At 36.1% G+C, this 19,438-nt stretch overlaps 1 pseudogene; it reads left to right on the forward strand.

The window, feature by feature from the left end:
- Positions 1-1,318: 1,318 nt before the first annotated feature.
- LOC112741830 (pre-mRNA-splicing factor ATP-dependent RNA helicase DEAH10-like) lies at positions 1,319-18,892 on the forward strand (annotated as a pseudogene).
- Positions 18,893-19,438: the final 546 nt, after the last annotated feature.

Genomic DNA, 19,438 nt, shown 5'->3' on the forward strand with positions numbered 1-19,438 from the left:
CATTTTTCTCTTCGAAAATCGAGACCACCGCCAGCTCTGTTCGCGCAGCCACTGTCCGTCGTGCAACCATTTCCTGTCGCCAGCTCTGTTCAACACTTTCACTGTATTGTTATTGGATTGTTGGTAATTTTTAGGTATGGATGAGAGTATCATCGAGCTCGTCTCACACTGAGCCACTCTCCTTCTCCTTTCTCTCATCGAGCTCCTCCCTCACTCCCTCACTTCCATCTAGCCACCGTCTTAACTTCCTTACCCTCCATTGTGCAGCCACTGTCGCAACATCCCTCTCCTCCGCAGGCACCTTCTTTGTTTCATTGCGCTCCTGTCCCTTCAGCCGTGTCATCCCTTCGGCCGTGCTCCCTGTCCCCCTTTAGCTCAGTCTACTTTGTTCTAGCTTCTAGGTATTAATTTTTTTTGTAACTATAATTGACTAATTGTTGTTAGTTAATATGTGAACTGTAATTTTTCATTATTGTTGTTTAGGACTGTGGATAATTTTGAATAATTATTGTTAGTTAATCTGTGAACCTTGCTGTTGTTACTTGTTACTGGGTTGAATAATTTTGAATAATTTTGGCTGTTAAGATTACTGGTTGGAGTGGGTTGCTGTGGATTATTGTGATATTGTAATTGAATTGTATTGTTTGCTCAGACTGTTCAGAACAAAGGCAATGGCTTTAGTTTATTTTAATTTTCGTTTTCTATTCTTCTTCATAGCGGTATTCAAAACCGATCTAAATCGAACCAAATTGACCAACCGAACCAAACAAACTGAAAAAACAAAAAAATGATATTTTTCTATTTTTTTTTTGCGGTTTGGTTTTCGATTTTAATAGAGAAAACTCTAACCGAACCGAACCGGTTACTTAAAAAATCCTAAAAACCAAACCCCCAACCCCAAGTAGCCGCCACTACCAAGGTTCTGAAAATCGGTTCGAACTGGCCGATAGAACCGTGAACTGGGATAAAAAGCGAATCGGTCATATACCAAAACCGGAAGATTCAGAAACCGCTGTTGGACCGTCGAACCGGTTGGTTGACCGAACCAGGACCTGACCGGTTTTCTGAAATTTGCTCAAAACGACGCCGTTGGTTAGAGGAACTCTAACCCTTACCCAAAATGCACAGCACCCTCTTGGCCTCTCCTCTCTCACAGTCTCACTCAGCCACTCTCCTCCTTCCTCTCATTGAGCTCGTCCCTCACTCCCTCACTTCCCTCTCTTTGGCCTCTAAATGAACACACTGAAGAACGCAGAGAAGAGAACTCGAATGCAGCTTGGAGGAAGCACCGAAGCAACCCTCCATCTCGTAGCCGTTCTTCAACGTTCAGCCACCGCCGCCGTCCGCATTGCTACAGCTTTGGCGCAACGTCGCCCCTGTTCGCCGCGCGTCCGCCTCCTTTTTGGACAAGCTTCTGCCTCTGTTTTTTGGCCAACCCTTGTTCTGCCCTTTTGGCCAACCCTTGTTCGAGCTGCTTAGCCCTCTGTTCAGCCCTCTACGCCGTGTGTTCGAGCCTCTGTTCAGCCTCTGTTCCGCCGCCTTTCAGCCACCGTTCTGCCGTTGTTCAGCCTCCATTCAGTCATCTCTGTCGCGTTTTAAAGCTCCTCCCTCTCCCTGTACTATTTGAATTTCAGAATTGCTCCATCCTAGGGTATTTTTTTCCTTCTTCTTGTTCTTTCTTGCATTAATTATTCAGTTATTGTTTTATTTGGTTGTTGTTTTCATGATTAGTATTTTTTCTAGTTCTTATTTTGTTGTTGGTTTGCTGTAGTTTAAAATTTTAATTGTTCTTGTTATTTTGATTTTCAGTTTTAATTGATCTTACTAACTTATTAATTTGATAAATTATTGTTTTGGTGTTGTTCTTGACCTTTTGATTGTAATATTGTGTTTTGCTGTTGTTGATTTAATAAATTGTTCATTGAGTGGAAGATGAAAACCTGCCATGTTAAAACTGTTCCTGCCATGTTAAAACTGCACCTATTGGTTTAGTATAGCGCAATCCCTGCTTCCAAAGAGATTCTACCACCATGCTTGGACCTTCTCTGAGGTTAGCCCGATGATGATTAAGGATGTAAATCTTGTGGCCCACTTTAGGAATTGACTTTTTAGTTTTTCTTTTTTTTTTTAAATTGGATGTCAAAATTTTGTTTGTTGATGCTCGTAATTTTGTTTGTTGATGTGTGAATATATTCTTTTATATTCCTCACTAAGTCGTAGTGATTTGTATGCCTTTGATCCCATAGCCTTTGTTAGTTATTGTTGCATATTGGTAGATAGAAGGTATCAAATTTTGTGACATGTGGTAGTAACTAGTAAGTAGAGTAGTTTATTCTTTTCTTTTCTTTTCTTTTAGAGATATGTCAGATAGAATAATGTATATACTTTTGAAAACCAAATTGTTTCTTTTGAACCAAAATTTAGGTAATTACTCTTTTCTAAATATGCAAGCAATTCTTTATAGTTGGCCATGAAAGCTTTCATTTTCTTTCTAGTATTAGTTCATGTTGTGAATGACCTTGTTTTGCAAATAAAACAGTTGTGAATGAGCTTGATTTTATTTATTATTTTATTATAAAACGGTTATTTTGCCGCCGTTCTCTCAGCCAATAACGTCGCCGGACAGCACCCTCTCGGTGGCCCTTCCTCGTCGCGCTTCCCTCTTCTCGCTTCCCGGCGTGGTACTTTCTTTTCCGACCTTCCTCATTGTGCTTCCCTCTCCTCGGCGGGCATCTGTCTCTCCCTCCCTTCCTCGTCGTCCTCCACGCCCAGCAGCCGCCGCCTCCTCCACGCACCAGGAGCTGCGTCATCCTCCACGAACAACATTCTTCGTTTCTTCCAAAACTTGAGAGGAGTCACCAATATTTGATTCCATCCAATTCACCCTTCACAAACCCTAATTTTCAACCAGGTAATGTTCCACCTAGTTTTTCTTTCTTTTTCCCTTTCAGCATTCCTTCTAACCTTGTTTTATCGAATCCTAGGGTTTATCACTCATAGAATTTGACGATTTGATTCATGTTGCGTTGAAGAAATCATGTAATTTGGCTTTCAATATTTTTTCCTGTTAAAATAATTGCTCGATTGGTTGTTTATTATATATCGATGCTAATTATGTGTGGATCATGCCATGTTTAATCACTGTATTTTGTGTAGATTGTATAACAAAGGAAATTTCATGGCTTTGATGGTTATGCACTTATGCTTGTGGTTTTGGTAATTTGACCAGAAGCATTAGTTCAAATAATTCAATTAATCGTTCATCGTACTTTCTTTCTATTGTATTAATCTTATGAAATGTAACTTGGGGTTACTTTTGAAGCAAAAATTTGCGGAAAGTTTTGTGTAATTTGTTGTTATTTTTTGAAATTGCTAATAATTTTATTTGTTGTGTTTCTGCTTATGATTTTATATGACTAGGTGTTTATAATTTTGATTTTTAATTCTATTTTTATGAATCTGTGAATTGTATAATTATGTGTTTATGATTTTGGTTTTAGCTATGTTTGTCTGTTTGTGTCTTTCTTGGATTGTGAATTTGTGATGCTATGACATGCCTTGTTTTGTTTGGCTAATTTTTCTTTTTTACCTTTTAAATAGTATTAGCTTCTTGATTTGATTAGTTTTGTTTATTCTAGTTTTAGTTTATATGAGCTTGCTTGAATTTGATATTTTTTTTGTGTTGAGCACTTGAATCCTTTCCTGATTGAATGTGCTAACTAGATTTGAAGGTGCACATATATTAGAAGTCCTTGTTGGATTTGTGAACATGAAAGAAGGTATTATTAGTTTAAATTTATTCTGCATTCTATTTCATTTGCATTATCACTATTAAAAATATTTGTCTTCTTAACAAAGGTACCAATGTAAAGATAGCATCTCCTCAATCCGTGTTAATCACTGGTGCATCATGATTATTATTATTGTTGTTGTTGTTGTTGCTGAAAATTTATTTTTATCTTTTATTGTGTTGACTATTGAACTTTTAATGACTTCAATTGGCGTATTATAATTTCTTTTGTCGTTGAATTTCATTGTATTAAGATTTTTGTTAGTTATTGTGTTGTATGATTTCATGTTATGACTTTGTGAAATAGTATGACAGGTTTTTTTAAAATTAATTGAAAAAACCGAACCAAACCAAACGGCAGTTTTAATAAACAATTGGATTGGATGACTTTTTTCTAAATAACTGAACCAAATCGTACCGCGAACACCCCTACTTCTTCATTCTTTGCTCAAAACATTGATTTTTGTTTGGGATTCTGCTAGTAGCACTCAGATTGAAATTTGAATCATTAAATGGTTAGCTCTGCTCCGATGCTGTATTGTGCATTTGTTACTTTGTTTTCTTAGTTTGGGTTGAATCATTGAAGGATTAGTTGATTTAGTTCACTGGTTAACCTTGTTAGTCTTTATTAAAATTGTGCTGCTGTTTTGTGTTTTTTATATGTAGTGATGTACTGCTAGGTTTTGTAACTCAATTGTACTTAGATTGTGACTGACTTGATGACTTAATTGTGCTTTAGATTAAAATTATTGAATGATTAATTGATTATTGATTAACTATGGCTGCTCTGTTGTGATGCTGTTGCGTTTTGTGATTTTTATACAGTAACGTGTTGTATTGTGACTATCTTGATGACTTAGTTGTGTTTAGATTGTATGATTATTGATTAATTGTGCTGTTGTGTTTTGTGATTTTTTTAGTGATGTTGTTTTATGTTTTGTGATTCAATTGTACTAGCTGTAATTATGATGTAAGGTGTTTATTTATAATTTATTTATTATTTTGTTATAAAATAATTTTTCAGTTGAATTACGGTTGAACCGGTTGGACCAGTGAATCATTGAACTAGTAGCTAGAGCGGTTCGATGACCGGTCCGGTTTTTAGAACCTTGGTCCTTATATATAGTTTATCTGTTAGAATTGATTGTTAATTGCTAATAGACTCTTGTTAGAATTGATTGTTAATTGCCTAATTGATTGTTAAGTGTTAATAGGCTAAGTTGCTGCAATGTGATTGTTAATTGTCTAATAGATTGTCAATGTGATAGTGTGATTAGAATTAGATAATAGCCTGTGTTAGAATTGATTGTTCATTGCTAATAGATTCTGTTAGAATTGATTAATTGCCTATTTGATTGTTAATTGTTAATAGGCTCTGTTCCTGTAGTGTGATTGTTAATTGCTTAATTGGATTGATTGCTAATTGCCTAATTGATTGTCACTCTTATTGTGTTAAATTAAAATATTATTGTAGTATTGACTAATTTTATGTTTATCTTCGTATTAGTTATTTTTAGAGATTGAGATTTGATTGTTGTTAAAGTGTTGGTGAAGATATGTATTTCAAAATTTAATATAAGTTTTGACTATTTTATACTTTTTTTTAGTAGGATTGTCTCGGTTGGTTCAACCAATAATCTACCAGTTGAACCAGTGACCTAGTAGTCTGACCGGTTTGATCACCGGTTCAGTTTTGACAACTATGGATAATATCATATTTCTGAAAATCTGTATATATATGTACGTATATTTATATTTATGTGTATGCTATGTAAATTACATCATACTGATAATATAATAGTTACTTATATTTATCAAAATATCAATCATCTCATGCAATTTTCTGGCATTGCTGCTTTGACTGAAGTGCTTTTTCCATGTTGACTTAATAATTGAGAGATAGTATGATTCACGATTCATAATAAGATTTTTGTTATGGAAGATCATTGTTTGAGGCCTAACTAGAGATCTGTTGTAATTGTTTCATAGTTGGATAGCAGAATATAAAAAAACTGGTAGCAGAATATATCAGATAGGCCCTAACTCGGTATCCTCTTTGCTGTTCTTTTGTAGCAAGTCTTTGAAATCTCAGTGGTAGCCACTGCCACATCTCCAAATTAACAGTTTTGGATTTGTTGAAATTCCTTCCATGGCTAAGAGAAGCAATGACCCTTGTTCTACCGGAAAATTCTCTAATGAAAAACAGAATCGTCAAACTGAGTTCTCTGCACGGTATGGATTTCTGCAATACATGTCAAGTTTCATTATTTCCTCCAAACCCATGAATGAGAGAATCACATTTGTAATCACTTTTAGTGTTTTTGTTGTTTTTTAACATTTATAGTTGTTTCCTTTTTCAGGAGGCAAAAGATAGCACAGCAGAGGAAGTCTCTCCCGATAGCTTCTGGTATTGGCTGAGCTTGATTTTATATTTTTCTTCCTTGTTATGTTTTTCCTAGTTATTTTCGGTTTGTGTTGTGATAATCCGGATTATGCTTGTTGTCATCATTGTGTACTCTTGTAGTTGAGAAAAGACTCATTGAAGAGGTCCAAAAGAATGATATTTTGATTATCGTTGGAGAAACAGGAAGTGGGAAAACTACACGTAGGTCGCATCTTATTTTTTATATAATTCATGATTTAGTTTTTCTATAAAAGTAAAGGAAAAAAGGCTTTTTTTTAGGTATAGCAGATTTTCACCATGTTCTATATATTCCATTTTACTATGTAGAGATTCCACAGTTCCTGTTTGGTGCTGGATTTTGTCGTGATGGAAAAGTGATTGGGATAACTCAACCGAGACGCGTAGCTGCCATTACAGTTGCAAAACGGGTTGCTGAAGAATGTGGTGTTGAGTTGGGCCAGAAAGTTGGGTACTCTGTTAGATTTGATGATACTACTTCCAGCTCAACAAGAATTAAATATATGACAGATGGATTGCTTCTAAGGTATACGTGTAACATGGATGTTTGGATATCTTTTTCCGTTTCCAGTAAGATTCATTTTGTGAGACTTTTACTGGGAACTTGGCCAATCAGAATTTGTTGCTCTTCTCAATACTAAAATACAGAAGAAATTATGATTTACTTTGGTGGAGGTGTCTTTCTGCCATTTGTTTTAAGTTGTTTTCTTTAAGAATGGGCTAACCAAACCACGTTCTTCACAAATCACCCTCTTTGACATGGATTTTAGTTGTATATGATTTTAAGCAGCTAAGGAGATTTCAATTTGAAATATCTATTTTCTGTAGATTGTAAGTGCAGCTTTTTGTATAGGATAGCTTATGTGTTTCTTTATACTTATAGGGAAGCATTGTTGGATCCATATCTTTCTAAGTATTCTGTTATAATTGTTGATGAAGCACATGAGAGAACTGTCCACACTGATGTCTTGCTGGCCTTGCTAAAAAATGTACAATCTGCTCGGTCAAGATCTGTTGCTGATGATCAGGGCGTTAACTTTGGAAAAAAGATTGTGAATGCTGGCATGTCACTGGAGAAAGAATACGGTGGTCAGAGCAGCAGTTTTCTTAAAAAGGATAACCACGAAAAGTATGCTCCATTGAAGCTAATAATTATGTCTGCTAGTCTTGATGCTCACACTTTCTCCGAGTATTTTGGCAGTGCCAAATCTGTTCACATCCAAGGGAGACAATTTCCTGTGGATATATTTTACACATGCCATCTAGAAGAAGATTATTTAGATGCTTCCTTGATAACAATTTTCCAGGTGATAGGTTTAATTAATAACCACTTCATTTAATCTAATATAATGCAATTGATATTTTATTTGATTGTAATGAGAAATCTTTAGATATTTTACAATGCATCACTCTTGGTTTCTACATATGCATTTATGGTATTTACAGCTTCATAACTCATGCGATGGCTCACTCCATTCATTCTCATTAGTGCATTGAATCATCCAGCGATATTGCCGTGTATATATTATAAATTAAATCATATGGTATACGGTTATAACAATGTAGTGAGTGATGGATGACTGAGAAACAAAGTTCATAGCTCTATTGCTTAAACTCATATCATTGATCTATAGATTCATTCAAAGGAGGGCCCTGGCGATATACTAGTATTTCTGACTGGTCAAGAAGAGATTGAATCAGTTGAAAAGCTTATCAATAACAGACTCACTCAGTTTCCTGAAGGGAGTCAGAAGCTTCAAGTTGTGCCTATATTTGCAGCTCTTCCATCTGAGCAGCAGTTGCAGGTCTTTGCACCAGCTCCGTCTGGGTTTCGCAAGGTATCTCATCTTTGCATTCATCTTTCATTTGCTCTGTCTCTCAACTGATTCAATAAAACTAAAGGGAAAATATATTTAAGTTAGACGTTTGTAAAATTGGATTCACATATTTAAAATGATTGATAGATTTGGTCTAGGTTTCCATTAAATATTGTGAAGCATTCTGTTTTGTCTGACCATGTCTACAATTTAAAGTGAAATGCCGGTGGCCTCATTTTAGAGTTGAATATGCATATGCACATGCTTTTAAATTCATATATAATTTATTTTCAAGTAAGGTTCACTGTAAGTGCTACCAGCTTTTCCATAACAACTACCTCCTATGATTTGGTAAATTTCAACTCAGCTAGACATAATCCCTATGAACACTATAATTTTTTTATTTTTTAAAAATTATTGGGCATCACCTGTTTAATGAGATCTAATGCAAATTTTAAATAATAATCTTTATCGAATGGGTACTCACTTGCTTATAGTTGCATTCAAGTTATCTTTCTGTTTCTTTCTTAGGTGATATTGGCAACTAATATTGCTGAGACATCGGTAACAATTCCTGGAGTAAAGTATGTAATAGATCCTGGCTTTGTCAAAGCACGCTCTTATGATCCTGGAAAAGACATGGAATCTTTGATTATAGTACCTACATCCAAATCCCAGGCACTGCAAAGAAGGTATGTGCAAGATTCTGTTTTAGTGTGCTTAATGTTGATTGTTGCTTTAATTTAGTCAACAAAAACCTGACAAGCTTTTCTCTGTTTAACCGAGGATGTCAGTTTTCCAGTGTTAATGTAGTTTAGTGTAGAAAACCTTTTCCTCACATCACACGACATTGCTAAACAAAGACTTTTTAGATGCAAATCTAGCATATTATTTCTGGTATATTTTTCAATTTGTTTATGTCATGTGTTTTTTTTTTTTTTTTTTGCTATGCATGTCCATTGGGAATCTCTTTATTATAAAGCTTGTAATATATTTTATCAGAAAATGAAATTAAACTGAGTGATGTAACCTTTCATTTCTTTTATCTTTATGATGCCTTTTCAAGTCTTGAACTCTCTTTTCTGTATCATAGCTCATTCTTTAATTGTGATTTTATGCGTAGCAATTCTTACATATCATATGTTGGTTATAATGAGTGATGCCATTTGCATAGTTAGTTTCGCTAAACTATCTTACTGAAATTAACATATACACAAAATTCTTCATTAAGTACGAGCAAACTGATTGTTAGCTTTGTTGTTTAGTGGCCGTGCAGGGCGTGAAGGACCTGGAAAATGCTTTCGTCTATATCCAGAAAGTGAATTCGAGAAGCTTGAGGATTCGACAAAGCCAGAGATTAAGCGGTGCAACCTATCTAATGTGATTTTGCAGCTTAAGGCCTTGGGTGTTGATGACATATTAGGGTTTGATTTTATTGAGAAACCTTCACGGTGAGAAACTTGTCAGCATTTTGGTTTGATTGTTTCCCTACATTTACATATTTATCAGTATTTATGTGCTCCATTTTTGCTGATAATTATTTATCGTAGCATTTTTTTTAGATATGTCTATGGTGAATCCTTTTTATTTTTAACATATGGTTTTTGATGGCACAATGGTAGAATTCTCCCTTTCCTGAACAAATTCTTCCAAGTTCCAACTAATATTTCAGAGGTAATGCCTGTTTTACTCACTGAAATTGAATGAATGAGTCATTTTAGTACCTTATTTTTCAAAATGACAAATTCTGTCCCCCACTTTCAGAAATGTGATTCCCATGTTCATAGCTAGTCGACGTGGAAACATTTTAATTATGGTCAATATGGTGCTTGAAGTTAGTTCATGTGTCTTATTGATGTGTATCAATTTTTATTTAATTAAGACCTATGAACCAATATTAAAATACCATTTGAATACAATTAAGAAGTGTTACACATTTAAAAATTATTATAGTACCGGGGTGGCATTTAAATGTTCACTTCAGCATTACCCTAACGGATATGAGACAAAAGTTTCGTTGTTTCTAAAAGTGGGACACTTAGTTGGTCATTTTGAAAAGCTGGGAATCAAATTGACCCATCTAATCAATTTCAGGAATCAAGATGCACATTACCTCAATATTTTAGCTTTTGATAAATAAATAAAGAAGGTGGAGTTTTGTGATTAATTTTGGAAGAAAAAAACAACTTTCTGAATCCAAACAGACCCAAATGATTCTATTCTCTTCAATATAACATCAACCACAACCACTTTCTAAGGTAGTAAAAATGAGTTTTAATGGTTCATTTCACTTATTATCATAGTGCAACCTGAGAACAACATATATGGTTGTTTGCACTGTGGTGCACATTATACTTCTTGGTACAATGACCACTATTTGGAAGCATACATGAGATAAATAAAAATTTCTGTTTGACTAGATGTAATTTCTGATCTCTTTGATAATATATTAGTGAATTATTCTTCTGGCATCCCTGGTTAGTGAGCTTTTGAAATTTGTTTTGATCTCTTGTAAGCTGTATCATGTATTGTACTGTTGAACTGAAGTAGCCTCTTTCAGGGTAAGGGATATATATATATTACTGTTTCTATATGCTAATATACTATGCAAAACATTATTAAAAGCTTGTTCCCTTTCATGTTTGAACAGGACAGCGATTATCAAATCATTGGAATAGCTATTTTCACTAGGTGCTCTAACAGATGACTGTCAGCTCTCTGATCCTGTTGGGCATCAAATGGCTCAGCTGCCCTTGGACCCTGTTTATTCCAAAGCTCTTATCTTAGCTAGTCAGTATAACTGCTTAGAAGACATGTTGATAACCGTAGCAATGCTGTTTGTGGAATCCATATTTTATGCTCCTCGGGAAAAGCAAGTAGAGGTTTGAATAACAAATTCTAATTCTACTGCGTATCTGTTATATTCTCTTTTGATGTTACTATGAAAAACAAGGCTTAAAAGGATTTTGGTCAAATTCCTGTGTTTTTTTCCTCTTATCCTTATAATTCTTTGGGTTTTCGTTTAGTAAAATTTCAAAGTTGGTCATTTAAGTACCTACAATTAATTTGCTTGCTGATGTGATATGTCTTGCCACTTCAGCATTTAACCTGCCAGTTCAGCACTTAACAAAACAAACTAGGACTAAAATAGATAACTTTAATTTTACTCGACTAAAATCAGAAAAATTTTAGGGACCAAAACATAAGAGGTGTTTCGTAGGGACCAAAAATTTATTAAATCCGACAAATAAATATGAATATTAATCATTGATTGTATACTTCCATAGTCTACCCCTCTATTGACTATTTAACAGAATGTGTAGATAGTGTATAAATGATTTATAAAATAAGCAATGAATTTCTGTAGGAAAATTCTAGTGTTGGTATAATTACAGGTATCATTCATTGTCTATTCCTTGCATGCAATTGAATTACTGTTTTTCTCATCTTTTTACTAGGCAAGAATTGCAATAAAATGCTTCTCTAGTCCGGAGGGAGACCACATTACTTTGATTAATGTGTATCGAGCATCTAATGATTTCTTAGAGAAGAGATCAATAGAAATGGGTAAAGCAAAAATTGAAAAGGCTTTCAAAAAGTGGTGTAAGGATAATTTTATTAGTAGTCGTTCTCTTAGACATGCTCGTGACATCCACAGGTAGTTCTTATTTTAAATCTAAATGTCGCAAATTCGTGATATCTTTGAAGGTAAATTACACTCACAGCCCGAGGTTTATCAAATTACGGGCACCATCCTTTTATTTGAATAGCATGCACTCACCTCTCCTCTATTTGTCATTAAATTGAAATGACATTAAATAAGTTATATAAAGTCATTTTTAACTCCACTATCTTTATGCATAGAGAACTTGTAGCGACAGAAGAACAATGTCAAAGGCTCTTTTTCTTTTAACATTGTTATGTAGGGAATTTTTGTCATTTCAATTCAGTAAAGTAAAATAAAACAAAATAAAAAGTATTAAGATACAGGTATAGGCACATGTATAAAGATTTGATAGTTACATTAATACCAGGAATCTAAGTGTATTATTTAGGCGAACAATTGGTACAATGCGGGGGTGGTGAGTGCATACTGGTCAAAAAATGTGGGTAGGGATGAATGTAATTTTCCTTGTCTTGCTTGAAATCTACTCTATGCATTCTCATCTATGATAACTACTGCAGGCAAATTAGTGTACATGCTGAACAAATGGGGCTGAATCTAGCTTCTTGTGGAGATGATATGCTTCAGTACCGCAGATGTCTTGCTGCTTCCTTTTTCCTCAATGCGGCCATAAAGCAGCCTGAGGGCACATACAGGTTGTTGTCTATTCCCTCTATTAAGTTCAAACTCCTGTGGAATTTTATATTTTCATTCTTTAGCATTTTGACTTGTTTGCTAATTGGCAACTGTATATAGTGTTCAACTCAGATATTTATTTTACTTATTATGGAAACAACTTTCTGCTTTGTCGCGTCATGACAGGGCCTTGGCAAGTGGTCTGGTGGTGCAAATCCACCCATCTTCTGTATTATTCAGGCAAAAACCAGAGTGTATTATTTTTAATGAACTTGTTCAAACTAATAGCAAGTACGTTCGGAATGTAAGCAGAATTGACTACCTATGGTTAACTGAGCTGGCTCCTCAATATTATGCTGTGAAAAATTAAATTCTTGATGGTTTTGCCAAACAGGTAATTAAAACTTTCTTTATTTTTGCATCTCATTAGTGATTTGATAATTTTGGGCAGTTATATACTTTTATTATGTTAAGCTTTGCCATTTTACATCCATAGAGAATAAAGTAACTTGCTAAAGTGGCCTTGAAATTCCCAAAAGTTTCCTATATCTTTGTCGCCTTAACACTATGCTTGGCATATTAATGATGTTATGCTTAAACTGGAATAACTGCTGATATCAGCTTAGTAACAAAATGGATCTGATTAGCTTGTGATGTCTCTAGGTTTTCTTTCTTCCTAGAAATCCTAGCTCAATGGAACTGATAATCTCATGTACAGTGAAATTGCGTTGCACCTAATCTCAAGATGTGAAACATAATATGCTAATGATTGTGCACGAGTTCAAACCCCTTCACCTGGAAAAATTAAAGAAATGATTTATACAAAATTTATCCATTCATTCCACATATAAATGGCACTGAAATGATTGATTTTTATAAATGACAACAGTTTTAATGGCTTGTCTTTGCTGTCATTACTTGTCTAAAACTATGGAGATGCGGTTGGATCCTCCGATGACATACACCTCTTACTGAGTTATTCCTGCTTTATTTTCTACTACTTGGGTGGTTACTGCTAACGCAGGCAGCTGACTGGACATCTAGGGATAAAGCACTGTTTCGATGCGGGCCGCGAGAGCGGTACCAAATCGGGTAATCTCGTGGTCCTCTGCAGGTACTTGTGGATTCAAAGGTACGCGAAGGGGAACACTAAAATAAGTGAAGTGGTCTAATACGGATTCTGTCTTATCGATTTCACTTAACTTAATAGTATTGAAATGTATTTATTTCCTATGCATTGACGGAACTCCTAATGGGTCTAGGCAAAATTTCCATGTCTCTCGTGGTTACTGCTATCGAGATTCAGTAATGGTTGAGTGATGGAACCGCAAACCTTACTGTCGATGGCTACATTTGAGGTGGTGGATTAGCTTGAGCAAAGGAATTGAGTTAGACCAGTTAACAAATATTTTGAGCTGCCCAATTCTATCAAACTTTAGGTGCTAGTGGTATTATGTCGATGCTTATTTGTCTAACTTACGAGTTCAATAATCAGGGTGTAAAGCAATGTTCCAAAAATCAGTTTGAACCAGCCAGTCAAATCAGTTGAACCAAAAACCGCTGACAAATACGGTTCGAACAGAAAGTAAAACTGCCAGTTTTGAAAATCGGAGTTGGACCGTCGAATTGGCCGGGAACTGATCGGTCGAACCGAAACGTGACCCGACCAGTTTTTGAAATTTGGGAAAAACGCTGCGCTTTGCATGCTGAAAGGGCCAAAGGGGAACCCTAGTCACCGATAGAGGCACAGACCCACTAACGGACTCACCCCTCTCCTCTCGAGCCTCCACTCACCTCTCACATCTCCAGTTTGACTCACCTTGAGCTTCCGGCACAACTTTCATCCAGCCATTGCTGCCGTCGCAACTTCCGTTGTGCTAACGTTAGCTAGCTCTGTTCGCGCAGCCACGAACCGTCACGAAGTCAGCCTTCGAAAATCGCAGCCACCGGAGGGGAGGAGGGAGCCTGCCTTTGTTGCGTTGCCGCCGTGCCTCCATTGCTGCCAATCCATCACCGCCGCAGCTAGGCAAAGCCATTGTCGTCGCTGTCACGTGAGGAAGGAAGCGAGAGAGACCGAATCTGCGAGAAAAGAGAAGTCACCCCGCTGAAAGCCGCTGTTGAAGACCCCATGTTAAAAGCGGTTCTGCTTGAATCTTTCAAAGTTGTTTTGATTTCCCCACTATTGTTGCGATCTGCTACTTTCTTTGCAATTGTCTCTAAGCGTACTTGATTTTTTGGATTTAGAGTTATTTTTTATTGAAACTCTGCTTATGTTACACTTGAGGTACATAGCCGGTCCCAAGCCCGGATAAAGGAGGAGGGTTGTGTTAGGTCTTCAACAACCAACATAAAAACTTAGTCGAATCTTCATAACATGAATCAAAGACGTTATTGAGCTAAAGCTAGGTCGTTGCCCGGAAGCAACGCGCTGTATGGTTTGAGTATGGTGTCAAATGAGCAAGAGTCACTACATCGGTGTCCGGATATAGTCTTAAATGAGCAACGGTTCCCGCGATTTCGTGAACGGACGAGGGTAAATAAGCTAGTTCACAAAGTAAAAGGTAAAAGTCGGAGCAACAAAAGGTTGAGATTTGGGACATGGAACATAGGCATTCTAACAGGAAAATCCATGGAGGTGGTGGACACTATGACAAGGAGGAAGATTAACATTATGTGCTTACAAGAAACAAAATGAGTTGGTGCGAAGGCTAGGGAGTTAGATACTTCCGGATTCAAACTTTGGCATACAAAAAAGGTGAAGAATAGGAATGTGGTTGGAATTATTGTGGATAAGCAGTGGAAGAAGGACGTAGTGGATGTCAAGAGGGTGGCAGATCGGATCATCTCTATCAAACTTGTGGTGGAGGGAGGTGCTTTTCATGTGATTAGTGCTTATGTACCGCAAGTGGGTTCGGACGAACAACACAAGATAAGGTTTTGGGAGGATCTAGAGAGTTTGGTCCAAGACATGCCTTCGGGAGATAAAATTTTATTAGGAGGAGATTTAAATGGTCATGTTGGAAGAGAAGTGACTGGGTATGGAAGTATTCACGGAGGCCATGGTTTCGGGGTGATTAATGCCGATGGTAAAACTATTTTGGACTTTTCCTCAATCTTTGACCTTCTCATCGCAAATACATGTTTTAAAAAGAGAAACGAACATCTTATAACCTATAAAAGTGGCATGACAAGCTCTCAAATCGACTTCTTATTGAGGAGAGTCAACCGAAAATTTTGCATTAATTGTAAAATTATCTCGGAAGAGAGTTTAACAACATAGGATGCTTGTAATGGATTTTCGCATTGAGCAAAAGTCGAGGAAAAGACATCATACGAAGAACCCAAGGACGAGGTGGTGGCGGATGAAAGGTGAGGAACAAAGAAGCTTCCTAAGACGGGTAGGAAAAGAGGCAAAGTGGAATGGAATGGAAGCGCAGAAGAGATATGGAGGGAGATGGCAGAAGTTATTAAAAGAACAACAAAATAAAGTTTTGGTGAATCTAAAGGGATAGGACCAAGAGACAGGAGTCCTGGTGGTGGAATGCGAGTGTACAAGAAAAGATAAAGATAAAAAGGGAGTGATTTAAAGAGTGGTCTTTATGTTGCAATGCAGATAATTAGAAAAAATATAAGAAGGCTAAGAAAGAGACAAAAGTGGCTGTAAGTGAAGTAAGAACAAGAGCATATGAGGGTCTCATCCAGTCTTTGGACACGAAAGAAGAAAAAAAGGTATATATAGAATCGCAAAGAGCCGTGAAAGGAGATATTTGGATCAGGTTAAGTGCATAAAGGATAAGGATGGAGAAGTGCTGGTCTAAGAGGAGAAGACTAATGAAAGGTGGAAGAGCTACTTCTACGAGTTATTTAATGAAGGACATAAGACTCTTTCGTGCCTTGGTCGGTTATGCATAAGGGAAAAAAATCAAAACTTTGATTACTATCGAAAGATTCGAGCCTTCGAGGTAAAATAGGCTCTAAAACAGATGAAAAATAACAGGGCAGTAGGACCTGATAATATCCCGATTGAGGTTTGGAAGGGCTTTGGAGGAAAAAACATCAATTGGTTAACCAAGTTTTTTAATGAGATTTTAGGGTCAAAGAAAATGCCTGATGAGTGCAGAAAGAGCACATTGGTACCTATCTACAAGAATAAGGAGGATATACAAAGTTATGAAAACCATAGAGGGATCAAGCTCATGAGCCATACCATAAAGTTATGGGAAAGGGTGATAGAACGAAGGTTGAGAAAAAAGACACAAGTAACAGAGAATCAATTTGGATTTATGCTAAGCAGATCCACCATCGAAGCGATATACCTGTTAAGAAGGATGATGGAAAGGTATCGTAGTAATAAAAGAGACCTACATATGGTGTTTATTGATTTGGAAAAAGCATACGATAGGGTGCCAAGGGAGATCTTATGGAAGGTTTTAGAAAAGAAGAGAGTAAGGATCGCATATATTCGTGCAATTAAAGACATGTATGATGTGGCCACAACTAATGTGAAGACTCAAAGTGATGTGACAGGAATTTTCTATTGGTATAAAATTACACCAGGTACATCTTTAAGTCCATACCTTTTCACATTAGTCTTGGAAGTATTCAGAGCACATCTAAGAGCTTGTGCCACGGTGCATATTTTTTGCCAACGATATTGTCCTTATGGGAGAGTCAAGGGAATACCTAAATAAAAAATTGAACTTATGGAGAGAAGCTCTAGAAGTGTATGGTCTACGCATAAGTCATAGCAAGACGGAATATATGGAATGTAAGTTCGGTTTGAGAAGGAAAAACCCTAATATAGAGGCGAAGATTGGAGAAAACATCCTACGAAAAGTTAAAAGTTTTAAGTATCTTGAGTGTATCATACAAGATAATGGAGAAATTAAACAGGATGTAAATCATAGGATCCAAGCAGATTGGTCAAAATGGCGGAGTGCATTTGGTTTATATGTGACAAAAAAGTGCCTTTAAAACTTAAAGATAAATTCTATCGCACTGTTATAAAATGGGCAATGCTTTATGGTACGGAGTGTTTGGCGGCCAAAGGGGAGCACGAACATAAGCTAAGTGTGGTAGAGATTAAAATGTTGAGATGGATGAGTGGTCATACGCGATTGGATAAAATAAGGAACGAAGAAATAAGGGAGAGAGTTGTAGTAGCACCCATTGTGAAAAAGGTGGTAGAATTGCGTCTCAGGTGGTTTGGACATTTGAGAAGAAGACCGACAGAACACTCAATCAGGAGAGTGGATGAAATGGAAGATGGACAAGTGGTGAAAGGCAGAGGAAGACCTATAAAGACCATCCATGAGGTGGTCAAACGAGATCTACATGTAAACGGTCTCTCTGTAGACATGATACATGATAGAGCTCAATGGCGTCGTTTGATTTATGTAGCCGACCCCACCTAGTGGGACAAGCTTTGTTGTTGTTGTAAAGTTATTTTTTATTGAATTTCTGGATTTGAATTTTGAATTCCTGCTTGATCTACAATTTCTGTTGATTTTTATTGTTGTTGTGGTTGAAATTCAAAATTGAAATATGATTCTTCTTCTTCATCAACTTCATATTTTGGACTTGTTGATTTGTGAACTGATCTTGTGAAATTGAATTTGTGATCTGTTGTTGGATTTGTTGCTAAATTGCTTGTGGAATCTGAATTTGCATCGATTTCAGCCTCTCTTTTTTCTTGAATTCATGTTAATGCTGCTGCGATTTCTTGTTCTATTGATAGCTAAGATTTGGTTGGTTCTTGATTGATTTGTGGTGGTTGTTGTTGTTGCCTTAGTCTAGCTTTAATCTCTTCCCACTCAATTTTCCATTCTGCAACTTCATTTCAGCAAATTTCTGGCAAGATTGGACGCATATCCGGTTGGTAACAATGATAGAACGCAATTTTGAATTTTTTCGAATTGGCAAATGGATTGAGCGCCTTCCAAATTCTAATGGGCATAACTAGTATCCTTCCTAATATTAAATCGTAACATGTAGTGGCCACTGTTTATGAATATCAGAAGTATGCAAAATCAGTAGAGGATGCTGTTGCTGATGTTCTCAGAGCAGGTATTTTATTTGGCATTTTCATTTCAAGTGGATGAATGGTTTCACTGAATTTAGTAAACAATTTTTGTTATTGGTTTATTTTTAGGTGTGGGCATTAATTGTGGAACATACATGCTTAGACATACTCAAGCTGCTATCAAACAAGGGAAGGTAGAAGAAGAGGAGCTAGATAGAGCTCTTTTCAACCTATTCTCGGTTCAACTTCCCCTAGGAATGTTTGATGGCGACCCCAGAAAGGGGCAGTTTGGGAAACGGGGCCATGGAATGTTTGTAGCACAAAGCACAGAACCCTGACACTTGAGGTTGCAAGGCAAGGGATTGTGCTGCTGAATAAGGCAAGGGATTGTGAATATGAATGAATGTGATAAAATTGTGAATATGAATAAATATGATTGATGATAAACTTGGATGTTGGCATTTTATATTTAGTTGGTTGGTTTTGTTATTTGAATGAGATAATAACATTCTAGTTTATATAGTACTTTTAATTTGAATGATATTTAAAGTTTATATTAAATTATAATTATGTTTTAATGTGTTTATTTATTATTTTATTATAAAACAGTTTTTTTGGTTCAATCATGGTTGAACCGGTTGAACTTATGAACCAGTGAACCAGTAACTAAAGTGGTTCGATAATCGGTTCGGTTTTCAGAACTTTGGTGTAAAGTTATTTTTCTAGATCTGCATATTTATCTAATCATGTATATTAATTTTAAGGGTAAAGTATGTTTTTTGTCTCCTAAATTTTTCAAAAATACCTCTAACGTTTAATTCGATTCAATTTTGTCTTTAATGTGTGAAATAATTTTTAATTTTATCCTTATCATTAAATTTTAGACGGTCAACCATTAGTCAACATTTTAATTCTAATTTTACCCATTATTATTTCTTTTATTTTCAATGTCAATCTTAATAATTCAGAAAATTCACCTCTCTTAATCTTGAATCCCACTCTTCTTGACCATTGCCAAACACCCTTCACCTCCACTGCCACCAACTTACAGCAGCCATGTCATTGGTCCACACTTTTCTTTAGAGAA

Source organism: Arachis hypogaea, chromosome 14, assembly GCF_003086295.3.
Source record: "Arachis hypogaea cultivar Tifrunner chromosome 14, arahy.Tifrunner.gnm2.J5K5, whole genome shotgun sequence".
Classification (NCBI taxonomy): Eukaryota; Viridiplantae; Streptophyta; class Magnoliopsida; order Fabales; family Fabaceae; genus Arachis; species Arachis hypogaea.